The following is a 23379-nucleotide window of genomic DNA, read 5'->3' as shown; positions in this document are numbered from 1 at the left end:
AGCCTTTCTTTGAAAAAATTGTATTTATTTATCATGCACAACATATTTCATCCTTTCTTTTAATTTGCTCATATAGTTGACTTTATTCCTATCAAATGTGAGAGTTGATATAGAAATGGTAATTTATTTTTTTTAAAAATATGTAAACATTCTGGAAGTAAACAAAATATGCTGGAATATGATGCTAGAACAAGCTATCTGAACCAAGCATTGATGTGGGCATCAGATGATGTGTATTTTAGTACCAGTTATACTATAATATAGTTCTGTGATTTTAGATAAAGAATTTAACCTTTCCGGATCTCTATTTTTTTAATCTTTGGAAGAAGCATGATAAATTAGGAAATATCAAAGCTATCACAGAACTCTCAATTTCTATGACTCACTTCATTTTGAGGGATACATGTGGAAACTGGACCCAGTATTTTGTAGGAAACTATCACCCTATGTTTGCATAACACCTTTGACCTTGTGCAAAAGTTTTACCTGCATTAGCTCATTGCATCAATATCACAGTGCTATAAGTGGGGAAGCAGGTATCATTATCCATAAAAAAGGTGGAGAAACTGAGATTCAGATCAATTATGTGACCAATATGAGGCCACACAACTACTCAAGTCAGAGATGGATGTTCTGGGTGCCCTAATAAAGGCTTGGTAAGTTATATTATATCTTGGTATGTCAGAATGCCTGTTGGCTTCCCACTGAATTTGCTTTTGCTCAAGGTGAAAATTAGTCTTATTTGCATCCAGAATTTACTCACTAGCACTTACCAACCCATATGGAGGAAACAGAAAGCAGTCAGTGCTGAGAAGTTGTTAAGAGTCAAACAGCATTTTTGTAAACTGGATCCACCTGGCTCTAGGGGGTTGAAGCATGATTTGGCTCCAGTGTTTCTGAAACATTAGCTTGTGGGAAGTTCTCCATGGCTAACAGCTCCATATGCTTCTTTCTATTAAGATATTATGTTTCATAGTCAATACTAATGATTTTGAAGTGTATGGTTATAGCTAGTATTTCTGAAGAAATTTTTACTGGAAAGAAAATAATAAAATAAGGTAGAGTAAGGTAGAATACTAAGAAGTCATCTTCAAGTCTGCATAGCTGAAATATTAACAGGATGTAGTCTTAGAGATGAAAATATGCAAATTAAAATGCTGTTGTGTGAGGGATTCCAGATCCCCAAAATGCTTGCAAACCATCTCTTGGAGAATGTAGCCTTTATAAAATACGTTGTTAATATATAAATTGCAATTTTAGTCTGTAGTTTCTGAAAACATGCCAATATTCCATTTTGAAAATGTTACCTTGCTTTCCTGAAACAAGTCCTGTGAATAAATTTAGGTATATGTCAAACCTGGATTATGTCAGAAAAAGTCAAGGCTTAAAGCCATGGTTTGGTTTATCTACTACATGTCAGGTGTGCCTTGTTCACAGGGATTTATTTACAGGTATATGACTCTCTTTGTCATGGTGACTATACCCTTATATTTAATATTTTTGATTTACTTGTTAAAAGCAAAGCTCTATGCAGAGTTAAAATATTAGCATTAATTGATTACTATTGATTTCTCTGTCCTAGAAAGGATGATATAATCTGTTGATGGAAAGAGATCATCTTAGAGCAGATGAATAGTTGGTATAAACTAGATGTTTTGGCCTGTGAGATTTTTAAATATCAAAGACAAGAGGAGATTAATAATCTCAGCTATGTAAATACTGAGGTACCCAAAGCCATTTTGAGATTTAAAGGATTTGGGAGCCTCCATGTGCAATAATTTCTCAGCTTAGCACAGTTTATATAAATAAAATTTGATAAAATCAACTGTTTTATTTCAGGCACTCTGGTTCTAGAAAAATCAGAAGATTTCTCCTATTTTTTTTTACAAGGTAGGACGAAACATTGAATGGAAAACCAGGGTGCCTGAGTTCTAATGTCTGTCCTTGGGCAAATTTCATTCCACCCATGCTCTCAAAGCACTTCGTCTGTAACGAGGAAACCAAAAACCAATAAAGTAAAGCCTATGTTATATTTGAGGAACTCAGTAGAAAAGTGAAATAGAAATTACATGCCCTTTTTCAGGCATGAAAATAAGCACCTTTATTATGCCTGCAAGAAATTTAATGACCTGTTTTTATATGCCCATTATTAACTTGGTAATAATGATAAGAGATATGAATTTGAGAGAAACAGACAGAAGTGTTAGGCATGATCTGGATGGGCAAGAGACTAACTGGGATCTTCAGAATCTTTGTTTAAACATCCACAGCAGATGCAAACATTTCTGTCTGACTCGATTAAGGAAAAAATGATCAAGCCAGTGAGGCAATTCAGTCAAGTCATGAATTAGTCAAATAGTTCTTATTGGTATGAATGGATTAGCTGATATGTTAATTAGTTCAGTCAGTAAAATTTTTTGGGGGATCAATTTTATGCCACACAATATGCTGTGGACATAAAGATGAAACAGACATAATTTTTACCCCTAAAGATTCACAGGTTTATAATTCACAGGTTATAAACCAAGGTATTGAGGCAAATGTCATCGGTATTGAGCTCACTGTAGGCAGGTGCTTGGTTAATTCAGCAGGGTGAGTTGAGAAACAGTGGGCATATGTCTAGAGGATGAGACACTTCTAGTCAAAATAAAGGTAATTCAAGAAAAAGCTCTGCAGAGGGTTTTAGGATTTGGAAAATTTATTGTTTCCATTCTTCAATCTCAACCCAGATGGCATTTAGACAGGACTGAGAGTAGTAGACTTTGTTTATAATTTTTTTTTTACATTTGTTAGCCCAAATATTGAGTCTGGCTTCCTTTCTGCCTAGTATCATCCATAGACTCTTCCTTTCCCCACTCTTTGATTAAACAGAAGGACAGGAAGTTGGATGAGTACAGAAGTTTATTCATAGAGGAATTACATGATTAGGGAAAATGAATAAGGAATCACTAAGACTAATGAAAATATCACAAAATATGCAGTATACAAATAACAGCACTTAAAGTTGATCTCCCCCTTCATAGTCAAAAATAATAAATGAAGGCCCAATAGAAAATAGAATGCTTTGAATTTAGACTTTGGTTCTAGCCCAGTGATCTTTAGACCCACAGCATGAATGCCATGGAAAGGACATCTTTAAATATCTTTTTTTGTGTTTGTTTTTGGTAGTCCTTCTATTCACATTGATAGAAATGTGAAGAAGGAGACATTTGTGTATTTATGATAATTCTTTGCCGAGGTTTTAGTATTCGGTATGATTGTTGTTTAAAAACTACTCATTTAAGGCTATGTCTAATGAGAGAGGCAGAGGCCATGTTTAAATATTCTGTGCTAACAAAATCCAGATATTTCAGAGGTATAAAATCACCCTGGCTTTTGATCTTTGGACGTTGGCATTAGGGATTTGCAAGGACAGAACTTTAATCGAAAGACCAATTAATGGATTGTAATGGCTGTTGAAATGACAGCACAGTACTCCCAGAGAGGCAGAGATTCAGATTGTTCATGGGAAAGTGAAGATTTTGTCTTTTCTCTAAAATAGGAGGAAAAGCTGACATTCAATTTAAAAATTCTGTCTAGTTCTGAAGTTTATTTTTAAAATGTATGTCATATCTGACTTGTTAAGGAATTGCTGCATTTTTTTCTGTCATGGAATATTACAATATTTTACATACTGTTACATTTAAGTGTCTCAGTTATATCTGCCTTCAATAGTTAACTCATGTGTTAGAACTACCTAAATCTTTATTTAAATGAATTATGATAGTCAAATTATGCTCTAGCAACCATCTGTCTTGTTAATGTTCTATCCTTTTGTCTGTCTGTTCCCCAGGATAGGTGACATAGTAGAATTGAGTTAATGCATAAGATTTAAAAAAAAAAATAAATTTTGTTGTATATGTTTGAGGTTTACAACATGATGTTATGAGAGACACATACACATAGTAAAATGGTTACAAAAGTGAAACAGATTATCATATGTATCTGTTTTTATACAAGTAGCATGCTGTTCTGGTGACTATACCCTTGTTGTATAATTTGAAGTCAGGTAATGTGATGCCTTCCGGCTTTGTTCTTTTTGCTTAGAATTGCTTTGGTTATTCAGGCTCTTTTTTGGTTCCATGTGAATTTTAGGATTATTTTTTCTAATTCTGTGGAAAATGATGTTGTATTTTGATAGAGATTGTATTGAATCTGTAGATTGCTTTGGGCAGTATGGTCATTTTAATAATATTCTGATCCATTAGCATGGAGTGTTTTTCAATATGATTGTGTTATCTGTAATATTTTTAATCAGCATTTTGTAGTTTTTCTTGTAGAGATCTTTCTCCCCTTTGGTTAAATATATTTCTAGATATTTTATTCTTTTTTGTAGCGATTGTAAATGAGATTGCCTTCTTGGTTTGATTCGCAGATCATTTTTGGTGTATAGAATCACTACTGATTTTTTACATTGACTTTATATTCTGATACTTTACTGAATTAATTTACCGAATATAAGAGTTTTTTGGTGAAGTTTTTAGGTTTTTCTAGATATAAGATCATATCATCAGCAAAAGCGGATAATTTGACTTTGTTTTCCAGATGCCTTTTATTTATTTCTCTCGCCTGTTTGCTCTAGCTAAGACTTCCAGTACTATGTTGAATAAGAGTGGTGAAGGTGGGCATCCTTTTCTTGTTCCAGTTCTTAGATGTTATCAGCTTTTTCCCATTTAGTGTGATGTTGGCTATGGATTTGTTGTAAATGTTTTTTATTATTTTGCGGTATATTCCTTCTATGCTTAATCTGTTGAGGGTTTTTATTATGAAGGGTTGCTGAATTTTATCATATGCTTTTTCTGTCTCTATGGAGCTGCTCATAGGCTTTTGTTTTTAATTCTGTTTATGCACTGTGCCATATTTATTGATTTATGTATGTCAAAACCTTCTTGCATCTCCCATATAAAACTCTCTTGATCATGGTATATTATCTTTTTGATGTGCTATTGGATTTCATTTGCTAGTATTAATATTTTGTTAAAAATTTTTGTATCTATATTCATTAGGAATATTGATGAGTAGTTTTCTTTTTTTGTTGGGTGTGTCCTTGTCTGGTTTTGGTATCAGGGTGATACTGGCCTTGCAGAATGAGTTAGGGAGAATACCCTCCTCCTGGATTTTTTGATATTGATTTTTAGTTTATTATACTGTGATCTGATTAAATACTTGGTAGGATTTCTTTCTTAAGATTTGTTGAGACTTGTTTCATGGCCTAATACAGGTTCTGTTTTGGAGAATCTTCAATGTGCTGATAAAAGCAATGTATATTCTGCAGTTGTTGCGTAGAATGTTCTGTAAATGTCTTTTAGGTCCATTTTGTCTAAAGACCAATTTAAGCTCAATGTTTCTTTGTTGGTTTTCTATCTCAGTGATCTGTCTAGTACTGTAAGTGGAGTGTTAAAGTCCCCCATTATTATTGTATTGCTGTTTATCTCTCTTTAAGTCTAGTAATGACTTTTATGAATCTGGGTGCTCCAATGTTGGATGCATATATATTTAGAATTGTTATATCCTCTTGCTGAATTGATTTCTTTATCATTATGTAATGACCTTCTTTGTCTTCTTTTTTTATTACCACTTTTGAATTAAAGTTTTTTTTCTTTGATTTAACTACACTTGCTTGCATTTGGTTTTGTGTAGATATTTTTTTTCACCCCTTTACTTTCAGTCTGTGGCTTTATAGGTAAAGCGAGTCTCTTATAAGAAGCATATAGTTGATCATGGTTCTTAGTCCACTCTTCCAATCTATATGTTGTAGGTGGAGTATTTAATCCATTTATATTCAAAGTTAATATTGATATATGAGGTTTTGCTCGTTATAACTTGTTTTCTATTTGTTTTATAAATTCTTTGCTTCCTTCTTTTTCTCTGTTGCTTGTCTTTATGGTTTGGTGGAATTCTTTTATATTGCCATTTAATTCCTTTCTCTTCCTCTTTATAAATGACGTTTCATTGGACCATATCCACACTGATTTCTTTTTTATTATGTTTTGTCAATTGCTACTTTCCTAATATAGGAGTGAAGTTGAGTAGTTGAGACAGAGACTATGTGTCCTGCAGGACCTAACATATTAGTCTCTGTCTTTTATAGAGAAATCTACAGTCCAAGCTAAATCCTAGTCCTACTATTGCTTAGCATGGGATTCAGTAAACTCATAAGCTAAGATTTGTTGAGGACTATTTCGTGTTGGGGATTTTTCTTATAACTTTACTCATCTCATTTAGCCTTCACAACACTTTCATGAGATAGCTGCCATTTTTATCCTTTGAAAGAATAAGCTGAAGTACAGAAATGTTAATAACTTGCGCCTAATTCACATAGCTATTAAGTAATTAATTTGAGATTTAAACCCTGGCAGTCTGACTCCAAAGACTATGTTTCACATTTTTGAATTTTCAATTTCCATCTATCAAATAGGAAGAGTAATGCAATTTTCATTAAATTTGCTAAAATGTACAAAATGCTTGGAATAAAACTAATGCTTTTAATAGGTTAGTTCTTTATTTCTTTCTTCTTGGCATGCCATTTTTTTTTTCTAAGGATCTTCTGGAATATAGTTAAAATACAAAATTGAGATTCTGGACCCAGATAGTCTAGAAAGCAGGCTAACCATATACTTTATGAAAAGTATTTTCAGGTTATTTCAATGCATGCTGTCAGGGTGGCACTTTGGCAAATCCTGGGTCACTGGGGATGTTAAGGGGGAGATAAAGAAGATTCTATCCTCCAGAAAGAGAGATAAAACTTGTGTACATAAAGACACAACCACTATAATGAATGCATAAATCAGATTATGAACAAGTCCTATGGAAATTCAGAAGAGAGAGAGCTTATTGTTGGAATACAGTTAAAATTATGAAATAAGAAATAAGAAAACCACAAAAACACATAGGAAAGAAAAAGCAACACGAACTAGTCAAAATATAAGCTTCCTTGAAGGAGTGAATAAACCAATGAAAAGTATGTGGAAACAGATTTGAGGGAGTATTCATAAGATACTTCTGAAAATTCAGGTTGGCTGAGGAAGGCAGGTGTGAGTCACAGGGACCCTGCACAACAAGCAGCCATGGTTCTTGCTCTCAAGGAGTTCACAATTTAGTCAGAACCAATGATGCAAACAGTGATTACAGTACAATATCAAAAGTTTAGTAGCAAAAATATAATCAACCTTACATATCATTAAAGAAGATGCACCAATCAAGAAGATGCACCTCCCCCCACCTCAGCCAGGGGAAAGCAAGTAGGTTTCACTGAGGAGTCAACATTTCTGATGAGAAGGCTGATGGGACATAAAGACCATATAAGATGCAAAATAGCAAGAGTAACCAGGAACACAAATTGTGAAGTTCATAATGATATTAAAGGACAGTACATAACATTTCAACCAAACTGTGACCTAAAGGCAGAAGGCATAGGTACCTATGACCAAACAATTCTGATTTTAATAGATATGTTAAATGCAAAGTGTCATTTCAAACACATGTGTGTGCATATACCACCACACATTTGCAGAGAGACACACACTCTTACTGTATAGGCAGTGCACAGTTACCATAGTTCCTTTTTTTAGGGAAGCTGGTGGTATGGGATGGAAAGACCCCTAAAAGTTTATTCATTCTTACAGCATCTAGTTCAAAGTTCTACTGTAATTCTTCATGCAGGATGAGCTCAAAATAAAATGTGAAAATTTTAAACAATACAGTTAACTAAAAAATAAAGTTAAAAAATGACTTTATGATAACTTTTGTAATGCAAGTACCCTTTATCTTTGGCCTAATTTCCAAAGATTAGCATCCTTCAAAGTGTCTTGTCCCATCTTCTCTTCCTCACCCCTTCTTTCAGTCTTTTGAAGTATTTCAAATACAAAATACCAAGTTTAGTCAATTCTCAACATTTTGACACATTTTATATCTTTTAGTCTTAACATTAAATGACATCTTAAAAATATAGTAAAACTAAAAGCTCCCTTTATATGCCTCCCCAATCTTTCCCCCTCTCTCTTTCTTCAGAATTAATTATCATTCTACTATATGACATTAGGATTTATCACTCCTAAAAAGTTTTGAAAATTTTGCTGTACGTTAGGTAGCTTTAAATAATATATAATACATGTATTTTAAAATTTCTAGTACTATTACATATATAATTCTGAAGAATGTATTTTTATTTAAAATTGTTTTTAGGTTTATTCCTGTTGAATTATGCAACTCTAGCTTGTTAATTCTAACTGTTCTCTAATATTCCATTGTGTGTCCATTAATTAGAGAAGTTATTAATCCATTTTCCTGGCAAAGGTTTGTTTTCAGTTCTTACTATGACAGATCATATTATAATGAGTACTCTTATACATATCTTTTTGTGTACCTGTGTGGAATTTTATTAATATCTAGGGCATGGGTCTCCACACTGGCTATAGATTGCAATCTTTCCATCCTTGCCTGAATCTCACCCATAGACATTCTTACGCATTTGTTCTTGGGGAGGGTTTAAGTGTTAGTATTAAAGAAAGAAACAAAGAAAACAAAGAAACAAAAATCTCTTTAGGCAATTTTAATTCATACTTATAACTGAAAATCCAACACTAACCCAAGAGAATACTTGCTGGGTCATAAGATATGCATATTTTCAAATTTGCTATATTTATGGACAACTTCTCTCCTTAACAGTGTATGTGTGTTCCTGTTAAACTACATCCTCACCAGTACTTAGACGGGTTTCTTTTTAGCTTTGTTTGTGTTTTTGTTAATCTAATTAGTCAAAATGGTATACCATGTGGTTTTTAATTTTGTAATACCTGGATTACTAATGGTATGAGTTTTGTTTTATTTTATTATACATCTTAATTTCTACTACTGAGAACTTTCTATTTATTTGTTTTGTTCGTTTTTCAATTGGATTTTTAATCTTATTATTTGTGTAAGTTTTAATATCATCCACATATTTTTCCTTTATTAATTATATTTGTTACTGATATTTTCTTCACGTGTATGACTTTTTTCTCTTTGCTTGTGGTAAATTTTTTCATGCTGAAATATTTATTTTGATATACTCAATTTTATTCATTATTTTTGTTCGGGCTTGTGTTATTTATAACTTCTTTTAGAAATTCTTCCCTATACTGAGGTGATAAATACATTCTATATGTTTGTCTAAAAGCTTAAAAATTTAGCTTTTCACATTTAAAGTGTTAATCCATATGGAATATTTATTTGCATAGCTACAAGTGCATTATAGCCGCTGGAGTTTAAATGGAGAACAGATAGAAGCAAAATATGAGGCTGGCGTCCTTTGTGTTAGTGGTATAGAGAGTACTGGAGGAGAAGCAGTTTGCCAAGTAAGTTGTACTGTTTAGGATTAGTTGGCAAGGTTTGGGATATGTGTCAGTTTGCTGGGGCTGCCATAATAAAATACTGCGGACTGGGTGGCTTAAACAACAGAAATTTTTTTTTCTCACAGTTCTGGAGGCTGGAAGTCCAAGATCAAGATGTTAGCATGTTTGGTTTCTTTGGTGGCCTCTCTCCTTGGCTTGCAGGTAGCCATCTTTTCACCTTGTCCTCTCATAGCCTGTTCTCTGTGCATGCATACCCCTGGTGTCTATTTGAGTGTTTGAACTTCCTTCTCTTATAAGGACACCAGTCAGACTGGATTAGGGCCCACTGTTATTTTAACTTACTCATCTCTCTAAAGGCCCTAGCATCAAACACAGTCACATTCAGAGGTAGTGGGACTTAGGGCTTTGATGTATAAATTTTAGGGAGGAAACATTTCAGCCCCTAACAGGATATATTGAGGTTGCTATATTTTTAAGCACAACTTCACATCTAAAACATGTCTTAGGCAGCAGTCATGGTAGCTGAGAGCTCTCAAAAAGCAAAAGTGGAAGCTGCTAGGCCTTGAATGGCTACACCTGGAATTGATTCAGTGCCACTTCTGCTTCATTCCATTGGTTGATAAAATCACAGGACCATCAGGAATTTTAGGAGAGGAGAAATAGAATCCATTTCTCCAAGGGAGGACTAGCATTTGCATACAAAAACAGAATTCTTGGTGGCCATAACTTCAGACAGTCTACGACAGAGACTGAGAAGAAGGGATTACAGAGGTAAGAAAGGAACAATGGGAGAGTTCAATCTCAGATTCCATGGAAGGACAGTGGTTTGAGAAACAAGCAATTCAAAGCGCTAAACATGGCAAAAGCCTCTGGAGTTGGCAGTCAGTAAGTATTTGGTGAACGATGAGATTTTTGGGATGTGGTAGGTGATGGCTTTGCATTTTAGGATTTAAATGCAATAAAAATAGGGGAGTAAGAGTGAGCAAAGAACTGCAACTGCATATCACTAAGTGAATAGAAGAGAAAGGGGAGAAAAGGGAGGTACAGGAAGAAAGAGTCTTTGAGTGGTGAGGGGGAAATGAAAAAGAGGAAGAGAGTAATTATGGACAGCTCCATCTCAGGGAGATGTACAAAACCTCCTGCAAGACCCAGGACCTACTTTTTATTTGAGTTGTCATCTTGTCTGATCTCTCTTCTATGATGACGTAACTGTCATATGAGATGAAATCTGGCCTTGTTTTGGAAGATATTGAAGAGCAAGTTCTCACTGAAGGCTTCCTTCGCTGAACAGATGACTTGCAGAAAGATCTTATGTTCTTGTGATATCTTTTGGTTGGGTTGATTGTTTCTGAATAGAGAACCCGCCTCATACAATCTGCCAAAAGAGTCTTTGACGGGGATTGGTAAATTAGTACACATGGTACAAATCTGACCTGCTGCCTGTTTTTGTAAATAAAGTTTTATTGGAACAAAGCCACACTCATTTGTTACATATTGTCTTTGGCTTTCCTGCCACATTGGCAGAGCTGAATAGTTGCGTTAGAGACTGTATGACCCACAAAGCCTGAGACATTGACTATCTGGCCATTTTCAGAAAAAATTTGCCCACTATTGATCTATAATATTGAGAACCTACTTTAAAGTGTTGTCATTTTTGCAGGCAGCTAAGGCAGCCGAGGGAGATGGATTAGGAGAAAGCCTCGGTGTTTGCCAAGCCACTGGTGAAGGTTATAGAGACCAGGATGGGGAAGGACATTATTCAGAACAGTCGGGCTAAGTGACAGTCTTTGTAGGGTTGCCAGATTCAGCAAATAAAATTACAGAGCACTCAGTTCCATTTGAATTTTAGATTAAAAAAACAAATAATTTTTAAGTATAAATATGCTCTATGAAATATTTGGGACATACTTAGGCCAAAAAAAATCAACCCTGGCTGTTTATGTGGCACTCAAAGTTCTCTGGGTATTCTGTATTTTCTCTAACCACCTATGTCCTGAGGCAGCAGAGAATAGCGCTTAGGAGAGTGGACTCCAAACACAAACTGCCTCAGTCTAAATATTGGTTCCTCTTTTCCTTGGCTGAGTGAATTTCAGCAATGCATTTAGCCCTCTATGCCTCAGTTTCTTCATCTGTTATATGAGAATAAATAATATCTTTTGCCTCAATGGATTATCTGAGGATTAAGTGAGTTCACATACACAAAGCATTTAGGCAGTGCCTGTCACGAAAATAAGTGTTCTTTATGTGTTTGCTGTTACTAATCATGCAGCAAAATAAATCAGAGTGAGAGAACTCTGAATCTTCCTAGACATGAATGCTGTGAAGGAATGCGGAAACAGAGGCGGTGCTCAGGGAGGCAGGTGTCACATCCGAAACAGATGGTCTTGTCCAGTATCTGGTTAGAAGCAATCAGAACGGACTGCAGTCTCTCCTCAGAGGGTGCATTTCTAAGCATGCAGCTGATCTGAGATGCAGAACCCCTTATTCTCAAAGTATCCTGGGATCCCAGAGTGACATTTTCATTTCAAATCACTAAGCAGAAGTAATATAGTTGTTGCATAACAAGACATTGGGTAAAGTACTTTTTCTTACTTTAGTCACTATAGAGAATCTATAAATCTTGGACAGTATTACTTTCTGTTATTGGAATAATCCCAACTATTTCCCATCCATGGATCCTATTCTAAAAGACATTATTTGTCAGCAGTGACAAGTCATCTTGAGGGCACACACCCTTGACATGGAGCCATGAGAAAGGTGACTTATCTCTATGGTCTTCCTCCCTAAAATGCATGATCCCAGTCTAATGCTTAGAACAACAGCAGACATATTCTACAAGAGATAATTCTACAAAATATCTGATCAATATTCTGCAAAACTTTCAAGTCATGAAAAACAAGGAAAATCCAAGAAATTATCACAGCCAAAAATAGCAGAAGGAGACATGACCTCTAAGTGTAATGTGATTGCTAGCAAGAAATTCTGGAACTGAAAACATTAAAACCTTTTGATCTTAAAAAAAAAAGACACAATTTCTTAGATTTCTCAAAACGGAATGTGTTCTAAAATAACAAAAAGACTAGAGGTCATAGTCCTGATTCAAATAATATCTATTAACTAATAAAATAATTTTTATAATTGTAAAAATAAGCTTATATTTTATACTTATGGCTGATTTTTCATAATGCTTTTAAATCTAGGGCATGATGGGACAATTCAGAAAGTGACAGCAACATGGAAACTAAAGTGAAAGGTACACTTGCCTCAAATAGTTAAACTAATTTTGGAACTTGGTGTGCTTCTTGCATCAGTCAGCTATGATAGGTAAGAGTAGGTTGTAACATTTAAGCTCTCCTTGTCGGGAGGCAGTCAAGGTCTAGTCAAAACATATTCTCAAATACAGGTCTTTTCCTGTTATTTCAAACAACTTACATTGTTTTAGAAGCCAAGGATTTTATTTAGAATTATTCTTTAAAAATTACTTGCTTCTTTATTTACTAGTTATCTTACTTTAACCCCCATTAATCTTTCTAACAGTCCGTTATTCACTCCCTTTTGTATGTGTACCTCAGTAGAACTCATTGTACGATGCTATTTTCCCCATGCTATTTCAATGTTTTAGGGTTAAATAGTCCTATCTGGTAGCCATGTGCTCGGAACAAAGGCACCGACTTTCTCTTGGCATGGGTTCCTTGTACTTATGCCAATATAAGGCTTCATCTGTGCCCCAACAGTAACAAATGAACCTAAAAACATGCTAGGTGGTTGGGCAATAGATGTCACAAACAAATGGTCCTAGAATAATGTAGCACATTCCAAAATTACAGAACATTTCAGAAATCATGATAATGAGGGAAAATAGTTATTTTAAAGATTCATTAAGAATTTTAAGTGATTAGGAGTTTGGATTTATGTGCTGTTGAGTCACAAATAATTTGCAAATCTGTCTATCTATCTGTCTATAAGGGGAGAAATGTTAAAGGAGGAATATTTAAAGTAAATGAATAAGTATGAATGTAGGTAATGCAAGATTGTGCAAAGATGTAATATGTCTCCAAGCCAACATAATTCGGTTTGATACATGATCCTTTTATTTTACAGTTTTAAAATGCATCTCACAGCCAAAACCATTCTTTACTCCTCTCCTTGGGGAAATATGCAAAGACATGCAGTTCCACACAGGCCTGCCCCACTGGAAGGTTTTTATTTCAATGCTATCAACTTCTATTCTCTCCAATCATTTTTCTTTTATTCTCAGCATCCATTGTTTCCAGTAATTCACTTGAATGATCTGAGCATTGCTGAGAACTGTGAGAAATCTCTCTGCCTGCTGACTTTGTTGAGAATGGCTTTTTGTGAAGGAGGTTATTTCTGACTCTATAGACAATTAATAAGTAAATGGACTGAAATTAAATTATTATCTCACACAATCACATTGATAAGAAAATACAATTTTATTTTTTTGCTGTACAGAAATGCCCTTAAATCATATCTGGTAACCTTGATCACTAGCACTATGTGATAACAGTGTTTACGATTTTCCAGTGTGCAGGCAGAAGGGAGGCATCAGGGCAAGCTACTGTCTTCCTTTACTCATAACCGACCTTCCTCTCGGCCAGCTATCTTGTGACAAACTTACTTTTTCTTTTTTTGTCACTGGCTATTATGCCATATAAAATATTGCACACAATTAATACTGTATAATCCATTGCATTCGATACAATGTGTGAATAAGTTAATAAGAAAACAACTAGCAAATTGAAAGGTTGATTTCCTTGCCTAATAGTTATATTTGAAACATATTAATGACATTTCCTAGATTGTTACTGTCATCATTATGGCCCTCAGCATCATTATCATTGATGACCATATTTTATTACTCTTAAAGTTGTAACTATATGATGTCACGGGGTAGATTTACTGAATTGTTATCCTAATAAGTGAAATCTACTTTTTAAAATGAATAAAGGTGATGAGATCAGATTGTCCATGAAGACAACCTAACTGATGTCTTGCCATTCTCATGCTGATTACAATGCTGTGCTATTGATTTCAGTTGACCAGTCCTCCAAATAATTGTGAACCCTTTCATTTAACATTTTCTATTTAGGTTATTAAGTATGAAATGTTTGATTTCCTTAAGTACTAAATTAGACAGTTGATATCTCTGACATTTCACTTAGACACTTGTTTAATTTTTTTGTGAAGGTACATCCTCATTCTTTCAAATGCACGGTTTGGCTTGTGATTATCTTTCAGATTTTTTAGAGCAATTTTTGTGAAACCATGGTTAAATAAAAAATTCTTGTTATTTTCGAATATGAGTTCCATCTTGGAACCAATGCAGCACAAACAGCTCAAGATATCAACAAAGTGTTTGGGAAGGATGTGGCTAATGAGTGGACAGCACATCAATGGTTTGAGAAGTTCCATTCTGGTGATTTTAACTTTGAAAATGAGCCATGTGGGCGACCTGAGACCAAGGTGGATAATGATGAGCTGAAAGCTGTAGTGGAAGCGAATCCATTTCAACCTCTGAGTGAATTAGCAGCAAGGTTTGGCATTACAATTCCAACAATATTGGACCATTTGAAACAATTGGCACGATAAAGAAGCTGGATAGATAAGTTCTGTATGAATTAAACGAGCATCAGAAGAGAAATTGTCGCAAATTTGCCTTTCTTTGCTGTCAAGACATAAAGGTGAAACATTTCTACACTGTATTGTTACATGTGATGAAAAATGGATTCTTTTTGACAATTGCAAGCATTAGCACAATGGTTGGATAAAGTGCCGAAACACAGTCCAGGACCGAATATTCATCAAAAAAACCTAATGGTGTCTGGTTGTCCAGCATTGGGATTATCCACTCCAGCTTCATGAAACCTGGTCAGTGACAGTGGATATCTACTGCAACCAGCTGGATGAAATGATGAGGATGTGATTAAGCAGCCCATGTTGGTCAATAGAGATAGGCCAATCCTCTTGCAAAACAATACTTGACCACATGTGGCACAAACAACGCTGCTCAAACTACAGCAGCTGGACTTGGAAACTGTCATCTACCACATTCACCAGACCTTACACCAACTGACTACCACTTCTTCCAGGCTTTGGACCACTTCTTGGAAAGAAAAATATTCACTTCTCAACAAGCTGTGGAAAACGCCTTTTAAGATTTCATGGCCACTTGCTCTCCAGGCTTCTTTGCTGCTGGCATAAACAAACTACCGTTAAGATGGCATAACTTTGTCAATACTTTAGGTGCTGTGATTGCCTCTAGCCAGACGAGTTTTGCAATTTGGGTGGGACTTCAGGTTGGCTTACAAGATTAAGTAGAGTTGTTGTTCTACTCGGGATGGCTGGGACCAGCTGCTATGCTGGGTAGAAACACATAGTTGAGGCTTGCCTCCTTGCCTGGGTGGAGCTTTGGAGTGGGGTTTGAGGCTTAGCCAAGCTACTCTCTGCACTTGGATGGTGCAAGTCTAGCCCCTGCACTTTACTGATAGGCCCTGTGATGGGCGTCTCCCTCCCTAGGCAGAGCCTTGGGGTGTGGCTGAGGCTGGGCATAAAGGCTGGCCTTCTAGTCACTCAAGACTGATTTGACTTTCCCCTGTGCTTCTTGGTGACCAGCCTGGCTTAGCAGATGAGCTATGTTGCTGGTACCTCTGATTGAGCACCACCATATGCAATAATACAGAAATACCACTAAGATCTAGCTAGTCACTTTGAAGAATGCCTGCTTTCTTTGTTTCTATCAGACTCCAGGTGGTCTAGCCATGCCATTACCCTCTTTATTCCCCATGAAGTGAGAACAGAGTAGACTTCCTGAGAGGTGTCTTAGAATGCTAGGAAAGGTAGATGTCTGCCCCCAGTTCTCTTTTCCCACTGTCAAAACTGTGGCCCCAGGGGAATCCTCTCTGTGTGGCACTGTGCCAGCTTGGGTGAGGTAACAAGGTGACACAAAGTGAGATCATTCCTATTACCTTTCTAACGCTATTTTTATTCAGTTCTGTGGCCCATGTGGGTGTTTTAGGCTTTTTCCCAAGTTTGGGTTTTTTACCAAGGTGTTCTTGTCAGTGGACAATAGCTAGTTGAACTTTCTGTCAGAGGAGAAAAGCCTAGGACCTCCTGTTTTGCCATGTTGCTGACATCAACGTCACTCATGTCCTTTTTCAGACCATGGTATATCCATCCAATAACTGCTTTAGATTAACGCAAATTCATTAATTATTGGTGTCAAAATTGAAAACACTAACACTATTGCTGTGTAAGAATAATGATAGCTGCCTCTTTTTTCCTTTTATTCTTCTTTTCTTTTATAACTAGAATTCACCATGTTCCAGGCTATCTGTTTTTTTTTAATACAATCTGATTCATCCCAGCAATAAACACATTTTTTTTTTGTGCTAGAGTGGCAGTCCTGAGTGGCAACACATTGTTTCACAGAAATAACACGATATTGGTTCACACACAACTAGCACTGTTAAAAACATCTTTTACACGTTTGTCTTAAGAGAGTATGTAACACGGCAGGTTAACTTTTTTTTATTTCAGGATGTTATGAGGGTAAAAACAAGCGTGCTCTTCCCCCATGCAGTGAACTCCGCCTCTGTTAGTTGTGAGTTTATAACATGGCAGGCTAACTTTTAAAAAAGTTATCTGTAATTACTTCAACAACTCTGCAACATAGATATAATTATTGTCTTTGTGTCAATGAGGAAATTGAGACTCATTGAAGTTAAATATCTCACAGGAAAAAATCTGACTATCACTTATGGAAATATGAAGTAGGCATACTTTTTATTCTCCCACTAAGTGCAAGTAAAAACCATCACCATTATATATTAAACAACGTAAGAATATTCTGAAAGGTGTTGGGAAAGATGCAGGCCAGCTTTGGGACTCAAAAATTAACATGGTGGCAAGTTCCCTGGGCTTTTTTTCACTCATATATCTCATATTTAGAGTGGAAGATGCAGGCAACTGGTAAATGTCAATGGACACAGACAAAAATAGCCCCCCAAAAACCTGTGTTTTTAAGTGACAGGACCAGAAAAGGGGCAGCCTAGAAAGACAGAAAAATTTTAGACAATAACTTCTCTACTATATCCAAACACCATAGAAAAGACTGTAGCCCCTCCCTACCTATGCCAGCAAAGGCTTAGCGAGAAACCTAGATTTCAACCATTGCCCTGCTATAATAAATAAGGCACTCCCATCTCCCTACTAGGGTGGTGTCAGAGAATGCTGAGTGTTGAAATAGGCTTTCATAAGGCACCTCACTCTGTCTCCACTGGGGTGGTGTAAGAGGAAGCCCAATGCAGAGTCAGGGCTTTTACCACAATGCAACAATAACAAGACAACTCCTTGCCCCTGTGAAGTCAATGGAAGTCATGTAGGGAGCAATAAGAAGACATTCCTATCCTTTCCAGACAGAGAGGAATCAGTGGGGCTTTGTAGAACTCCCACGCTCACTGTGCAGTAATGAGTACTACATTCGTCTGATGAGGAGTGTCAACAGAAGCCAAATAGGGAACCTAGACTTCTACTCCACTGGGCAGCAAGGAGGCAGGCCCTGATCTTCCCCTCCTGCGATTTCTACCAGGCTGAATCTTCTTTTTGTCTTTTAGAATTAAGAGTTGTAATATGCTGTGCACCCTATGCCTTAAGCAGTGCTCTCTAAATTGGAGTGTGTTCACCCTGGGGGGATATACAATATGATGTATTAGGCTGTATAATTAAAATGTTAGATGTTATGTTAGTGTTTGGTTATCCCATCCTTTCAAATGTCTATTGTTTATTTTTAAAGTAAATAACATATATAGAACAGTACATGTATATCATTAGTATGTAAAAACACATATATTGGGGATGTATGGCCAATTTTTTTACTGACTGGATACATCATGTTAATGTTTGAAGACAATTGCTTTAAACCATTAACACCTAAAATCTTTTCCGACCTGAGGATTGAGCCCTGTAAAAATGGGCTTAGGCTTGGGATAGATGGTCAGGAGAATAAGAAGGGCATGGACAAAATGGAGATTGGGAGGTGCAGATGACAAATATGGTTTTCCCTATGATTTGTCAAATTGGACACAGGGATATACCTAAGTAATTATTTACTCTCTACAAACTAAGGAGAGAGTTCCAACAATGGCTTTAAAATGTAATTATTTTAAGCCTTCAGGCACAGGGAGAAGAGCAGTGAAGGCACTTAAGGTAAAATACATCCAAGGTACCAGAAATTGCCTACCCCAGGTGAAGTCAGGTAGCATAAGGTGATAATGGACCCAGATATCAACAAGGTTTGTTGTAGCATCTAAGTCTGACATCTAAGGGGATATGAAGGTACTCCTAAAACTGAAAGTTGAATTAATTTAATCAATACATAATGTTTCTAAGTCCCAAGGGGATCACACTTGAATGACTTTTAATCAGTAATATTAACATATGTTGGGAACCTGTGGCCTTCTCATATCGAGATTGTTCTTTTTTAAGCACCAAAGGAGGCAATAAAAGCTTCCTCTTTCTCTGCCACACCCCTTTTAAAAAAAGGATTTGTTCTGTAAAGTTTGGATTCAGTCTGCAGTCAAGGATTCAGAAGGCCACACGTAGCCCCAAGGCTGCAGGTTTCTCCCCACCCCCCTGGGCTGAGAATATGAAGATTTGCCTAATTATTTAGTGAGTATTGCTCTGCTAAGGAAGACTCTAGGTTTGGGAAATAAAAACAAACTTGTTAATATAGCTTTCCTAGAAATTAAATGTAATACCCATTTCCTGCCCCCACCCCCACCTCCTGTCCTGAATCTTCCATTTTATACTCACTAAGCAACCTTCTGTTGAGAAACAAAAATTGGGTTCCCAGTAATCTGGCCAATAAAAGCTCAAGGTAGTTGATCATTACTAGGTGCCAGACACTGTTCTGGGTGCTTGATATGTATCAGCTCATCTAATTCTTACAACAGCACTCTGAAGTGGAAGCCATTATCAGCCCCATTGCACAAATGAAGGAACAGGATCACACAAAGACTGGGAAACTTGCTTCGGACCAAAATGTTAGTTAAGTGGCAGAGCTGGGAATCACCCCGGGGCAGTCACAACTCTGAGTCTGAGTTCTCAACAATTTTGAACGCTGCCTTGTCGAATCTGGGCCGAGGAAGCACTGGAAGAGAATGTTAAGCTTTAATCACTGGAATAATGTGATTGCTGTTTTATATTAATAAATGGTCAATGAGGTATTATGGTCAGAGGTGCATAGATCAGTCTTGTGCAAAGTGAGTTAGCAGGACTTCATCACAGAGAGACATCTCTGTAGGTTACTAGGAATGTCTTAGCTTTGGGCTTGAACTTCATTCAGTTCAGGGGACTATAAGGTGACACCTTTACAAGCCCCACCTAGATGACATAATCACCAGGATCATTCCACCAACCAGTCAGCCTCTGTTCTGTGGAATTTCATTAGAAATGTTGACGCAAATATGTCCTATAAATTTGTTTTCTATAGGAGGTGAGTTGGGATTTTTCCGGGCCTTGAGTATGTAATTGTCTTTTATGTAAACTCACCTGCTTCTTTGTTCATTCTGACTTTTGCCCCAATCAGTCTTATCTGCTGCCTCTCAGAATGCAAAATCAGGTCTTAAAATAATCCAGTTGTTAATAGAGTAATACAGTAAAGAACAATTGCGGGGGTTTTGTTTTGTTTTGTTTGGCCCATCTGTAGGACTCAAAAATGTTTTAAAAAGTAAAGTTGATTATTTGGTAAACTTCTGATTATGCTGGGCCAGTTCTACTCTCTGGGAAATTGCTCTTGAGAGTTGGCTTGTGTCAGTTTCTACAGGCAGGAACAGCTGTTAAGCTATTTTCTTCATGGCATTTACAAAAATAGCTTTCAAATTGTTGTAGTAGTTGTGAGAGTAATATATTCACTCTGTACTCCCTCTTCTCTCTAAAACCTATCTCAGGTGATCCCAGCACCATGGGCCATCCGTTTTCTTGTAGCCCTTCAGCTTCCTTCTGGCTGCAATGGTCATCTGGAGGCCTGGGCTCATCAACAGGCACATTCATTAAAAGAAGTAAAGCCAAATAATCAGGGTTGAAACTTCCCTGGCTTTCCCTCAACGCCCCAACCCAGTCTACCCACCTGCCCTCCACCGTCCCCATTTCACATACTTGCCTAGAAAGTTTTCGTGTCGGGCATAGCTCAGCTCAACCAGCTTTCCTGATAACTTTCTCTTGCCCACCTATCTTTAATCATTTCTTTCCTGACTACTCTAGTAATTGACCTTTGCCTTCCTGTACTGCCTGTTTTAATCAATCAGACCAAACAAGCTGCTCTCCCAGTTCTGGCTACTTCCACTAATTGCTTCCTGGGCATCAAAGTGAAGGCTTCTCTACCTTTTGTGTTATTAAAGAATTCATTTCTCACTGCCTTCCTGCACCCAACTCAGTAAGCACAGCAGAATTTTAAAAAGAAATGAATGAAGGAAGGAAGAAAAAAAGGAAGGAAGGAAGGAAAGAAGGGAAAAAGGAACAAAAGAAGAAAGGAAGGAAGAAGACGTAAAGCAATTGATGCCTTGTTGATGACTTGACTGCTTTTCTTTTTTCTTTTTATTTAAACATATTAAGGGGGTACAAATGTTTTAGGTTACATGGATCACTTTTGTAATGCTTAAGTTGATGCCTTGTCAATAACTTGGCTGCTTTCCAAATATTTCTTCCTCTCCTCTATAGAACATAGCTAAAAGACACTTACTGATGCTTACAAAGAGAATACAAAAAATAAATGAATAATACTATGTTTAATTTTCTAGTCTTTGTTTTCAATGATGGATAATTTTAAGACCTAATGTGTTAATTATAGGCATTTTTCTCTGGAAGTATTGACTATATCTGTATCAATGCTGAGAAAATAAAATGTAGTCATAGAGATTCAAACACATTTATATGGATATAATAGGAGCTTAAATTGATGGTAGTTAAAATAAATGAGAAATCTCAATGTTAGAAGGTTAGCCTGACTCTAATTTATGAATTTGCTATTTGATTCCCTCAGTTAAGTCATTATTTCATATTAATATGTAGAAGTAAAGGTGGAATAATATGGTTATGCCATATTACCTCAAGAAGCTTGAGGCAATTGTAGTTTAATATAAGCTTCATCATCATACCTTTTACATGAAGTTGGATAGAACTAGTTTTATTTTCTTTTCTAGAAATGAGGAAATGAAAACAAAAATATTCTATGAGTTCACAAAACCTAAATACCAGTGTTCAAAGTTGCACTTCTTTAGAATATATTTCTCACCATCAAAAGTTGCCATGCCTTGAAAGTACAAATGTGGCAAGAAACAACACTTGTGGTGAGAAAACATTTGTTAGGGTATTTATAATAGCAAATATGTAGGAGACAAGTTTATAGGAATTGAGTGAATCAAAGGTAAAGTTATTGAAGGATCGTCTACTTGCAAACTTCAGCTCTGGGATTCATTGAAACATAAAATATGTCTTCAAATTTGCTCCCTTCTTTTGTTTCCTATTACCTTTCCAGGGACTTCTAAAGGAATGTTCAGCCAAGAACAACCTCAGAGAAGCAATCCTATCCAGAAAGTAATGATCCCCTATTCTTTCCCTTAAACAGAGCACAAATCCTTATTTATTCCAAATGTAGCTACTAAGGGGTAGTGGTCCCACTGGAAATTTTCTGATAAATTTTTGTTGAGCCTATTTTCTAGATATGTGTTTTATAAGGAACATATTCTTAACACAAATGATTCACTATCTAATGCTGAAATGTTAGACATCTGTAGCAGATTGGTGGAGGGAAATTAGAGATGTGAGAGCTTTTAGGGATTTTAAACCAAAACAAATAAATAACCCAGATAATAAACATATCTGTCACCTCCAAAAGTTGTTTTCCTTTATTTATTTATTTTTTTATGTTAGGTTTTTTGTATACCAATAATACCTCAACAAAACACAACCCCCCCCCAAAAAAAAAAAAAAAACACTTTGCTGGGCTTGCCATGTATACTTCTTAAGCTTTGACCAACTGCAGTTTTGTATACTGGTTCTAGAAAGTGATACTCTGCTAAATCCTATTAAGAGTTGTGACAAATGGTTGCTAGGAATTCGAAATGAATCATGCTTCTTGTTATAGTTTCCTTACATAATCACGATAGGCTTGGTCATGTGACTTGATTTGGCTAATAATGGATCACCAGCAAACATGAACACAAGCAGAGACTTGTGCTTGTACATTGTAATTTCCTTCTTGGAGCCCAGGATGCCCAAGATAGCCTGCTGGATAGGCTAGGTGGAAAAGAACCAAAGTGCCCTGACCAACAACATCAGCCAACTGCCAGCCATTAAAAATGTGCCCATTTGAGACCAGCCAGACTCCAGCTGACCTGCCAAACCACTGCAACGACATGAGTGAGTCAAGTCAGCATAACATGGAGCAAAGACAAGGTATCCCAGCTAAGCTGTGCCTAACTTGCCAACCCAAACAATTGTAATCAGATAAGTTTCTTGTTCTAAGCCACTAAGTTTTGGAGTGGTTTGTTTCACGATACTAGATAGCCAAGTAGTATCTGCTAGAAAGTGCATTTGTAATTTCCCCAAAACTGGTTAAGTTTTTTGCTATTATTCACAAAATTACATTGGGTAAATTACCCTCTTTGGGACTCAATTGGCTAATCAGTAAAATATAAATAATATTAATATCATATTTTAATTACAGAGGTCATTGAGTTTACCTTCTTTTTCAGCTGCAGGGACAAAAATTTGTGAGGTTAAATGACTTGATCAAAGTTACAAGAATACTAGTTGGCAGAAGCTGAATTACCTTCCTTTGTATAAGTAACAACCAATGCAGTTTTAAATGCTATGAAATGGGATAAGAGAAGGACATTTCATATTCCAAAATAAAAACAAAAACATAAAATATACAGGATTGAATTTGACAACAGAGGAACAAGATTAAAAACAGGAAAACATAAAACTT

The sequence above is a fragment of the Lemur catta genome, chromosome 11, assembly GCF_020740605.2.
Source record: "Lemur catta isolate mLemCat1 chromosome 11, mLemCat1.pri, whole genome shotgun sequence".
Classification (NCBI taxonomy): domain Eukaryota; kingdom Metazoa; phylum Chordata; class Mammalia; order Primates; family Lemuridae; genus Lemur; species Lemur catta.
The sequence above is the reverse complement of the archived record's forward strand: the minus strand, read 5'-3'. Positions refer to the sequence as shown.